Source organism: Sycon ciliatum, chromosome 1, assembly GCF_964019385.1.
Source record: "Sycon ciliatum chromosome 1, ocSycCili1.1, whole genome shotgun sequence".
Lineage (NCBI taxonomy): Eukaryota > Metazoa > Porifera > Calcarea > Leucosolenida > Sycettidae > Sycon > Sycon ciliatum.
In genome coordinates, this window is record NC_088643.1 from 37,897,492 (window position 1) to 37,900,859 (window position 3,368).

A 3,368-nucleotide genomic window follows, 5' to 3' on the forward strand; every position below is an offset into this window, starting at 1 on the left:
CTTGCAGACTATCACTCTGCTCTTGTGTGATTTGTGTGTTTGTATATGTGTGACGGCTAATGAGCACTTTGTGACTCGACCGGGTTTCATTGAGCAGCATGTTATTATTATTCTGATTCTGCCTGACACTCTAGATACAGGTAGTATGCGAATGATTTCATGGCTGATTTTCTAGGAGGTGCTAAGTACACCGCACGAGTCAGCGGATTTTCAGTTTCGGATGGTCGCTAACTGATGCTAAGTACCAGTATGCAGCGTGAGTCGCTAGTGCAAGTGTAGCGCGCTGTGCTGTGAGTCCATCGCGACTTCACCTCAGCATGTTCAACTGTTGATGTCATCACATAAACTCTAGACAGTGTGATGGCAACATTTTCATGCTGTATGTCCACAATACAATTTTAGACCCCAACGCGTGGGGATCTGTAAGTTTGGCCGGGTGTGACCACAGTTTTGGATCGGAGTTTTCTTCTTTTTTTAGTCTTCGTCCAGTATGACTACTATAATACTTTATTGAACTATTCAATTCTGAGTCTTGTCTCTTGTCTTGATGTTATCATGAATATCACATAATTATTATTATTGCTATGAGAACTAGTGCAGTGTAAATCATGGTAGTACTTTGTAATAGTGCAGTGTTGCTCAATGAAATCCGGCCGGGTCACTCGAGTTTGCGCCTTGCACAATTTCGCAGCCCAGTGTTCGCAGGTCTAGGGCTGCGCAACGCCCGGCGCATACTTGAGTGACGCGACTGTGTCACAACGTGTGTACAATGTCATGTAGTGACTATGTACGAGTAGACCTAGTAGTACAACGTTATGACATTGTAGATCTGCTCTTGCTAGTCATTGTAGCGATATCTACAATCATCATGACTGTCCTGTCCATAATTATCATGTCCATCCCGTGTCCTAAAAGCAACACCTGCCAGTTTCACGCCCAGGCAGTCAGGCCAGGGTGCCGCTTTTTCTCTGGTTGGCGGTTTCCTGCAGTAGGGCCGACTGCTTGTCGTTGTTCTCTCAGTCCATTACTTCTGCAGTCTCAGCTGCAGTTCTTGCCAGCCTCGTCTCTTCAAGCCTTGGCTTCTGCTTCTCGTCTCTCAACCTCTACTTCTGCTACTCGTCTCCTCTAGCTTCTAGCCGCTACCACTGGAATGATGGAGGGATTGATGGAGGGATTGAGGGAAGCCGTGGGAACGAGCCTGCAGCATGGCCGACCGACATCACATCAGGAACGAAGTACCGTGACGTCTTCGGAAGAAATACCGGTGAGAAGCACGTGACACCTGTAAGTACAATACATAGTAGTACACTCGGACGCCTCTTATCCGGGCACCTTGGGACCGGGCACTGCCCGTATCTCAGATTTGCCCGTATTTCAGGATAACTCATCTACTATGTTTCATATCATTCGTTGAAGAAGTTTATTTGGCAACCATTGCACATGTTAAGGATACCAACATGATCGATCGATAACGACGTGTGGATTACACAGGTTGATGGTGACAAAATAAGCACTTGTGCATACGAAAAAAAGTTCAAACCCCCAAATTCGAAGCATTTTACCATAGGAACCCAAGCTGAAGGTGCCCGGTAGAGAGACGTGCCCGTATCTGAGGCGTCCGGATAAGAGACGTTTGAGTGTAGTACTCTTATGAAGTTAGTTATGTCCATCCTGGTGCTCACTGCACAACAGGATACTCGCCGAGGTACAGTCGACCGACAGTACCCTTATACTTCTAACGATATTTGCGTCAGGCCAAGAAAAAGATATTCTTTTTTAAAACCCTTTACCAGCCGCAGGATTATGTAAAAAAACGGGGTCCACTAGATTGATAATAGAGACTAAATGGTAAATAATTTGTATTGACACCTTTATAGTTCTGGAAAGCTGGTAGAATTACCTTTCATATGAGACTAAAACCAAGCTGATAACATGTAGAAACGTTGCCATTCATGGCGAACAATGACCCGAGCAATGCGGCCGAATTAGCAAATTCGAGGACCATGACAATATGTACACTGTTCAGCTTCAGCTCATGCAGCAGTTCATCTGTCAAGATTCAAACACCAGCAGAACCAGGCTGCTCTAGCGCTCATTTTTGGTGCATGTCACGCATGAGCTGTGCACTGTACTGGGGAATTCGCAAACACATACTTCAGCATGAAGTGCGTCACAGCCACACGCTTGAAATTTCAACTCCACCCGTTTGCTGGACTTCGAGCTTCGGCGCTTGAGTATTTTTTTACTTCGCGCTATATCGCATGATACATAGTTGGAAAGCTGCGTTCAATAGCTTTCCAATGAGCCTTCATATGTTGAATTTGAAGTAGGCAGACCGAAGTTATAGCTGTTTGTACCTTCGCGCTATATCGAATGAAACATCGTTGGAAAGCTGCGTTCAAAATAGCTTTCCAATGAGCCGTCATATGTTGAATTTGAAGTAGGCAGACCGACGACACGTTATAGTTGTTTGTACAGTGCTCTATGCTCGTTTAGCATGAAATGCGTCACAGTCACACGCTTGAAATTTCAACTTCACCCGTTTCCTGGACTTCGAGCTTCGGCGCTTGAGTATTTTACTTCGCGCTATATCAAATGAAACATCGTTGGAAGCTGCGTTCAATAGCTTTCCAATGAGCCTTCATATGTTGAATTTGAAGTAGGCAGACCGAAGTTATAGCTGTTTGTACACTGCTCTATGCTCGTTTAGCATGAAATATGCCAGAGTCACATGCTTGAAATTTCAACTTCACCTGTTTCCTGGACTTCGAGCTTCGGCGCTTGAGTATTTTACTTCGCGCTATATCGAATGAAATACACAATCCTACACAGTTGCGAGGGCAAGACGCATGCCCGATGCAACTGTGTAGGATTGTGGTTCATACAAGGCCCACCTCACAAACAACTACTAGTACTAGTACTAGTAGTATCCCTGCCTACTACTAGTAGTATCATTCTGTTACTATACCGTACTGGCAATATATGTTGCCGCAGTGAGGCCATGAAGCGTTACATTGGCACATGTTTGCCGCACGCAGGGCGTTACATGCAAAGTCGCACAGGAGCCGTTACACAGGTTTCTATATTGCCGCAGTCCTTTTTTTGCTATTGCCGCATCACTTTTTTGCTATTGCCGCATCATTTTTTGCTTTTGCCGCATCATTTTTTCTTTTCATCCACATTGAAGGCACAGAAATTCAGTTGCTATCCAACTGTTACAAACCCGACGGCAAAGGGCGACAACGATATCTATTATTATTATTTATTATTCTTTATTTCCACGATGGCCCATGGCCAATAAGGAAGATAATATGATTCAAATATCAATAGAAGACTGTATATTTTAACTATCAGAGTGATCTGTTCAC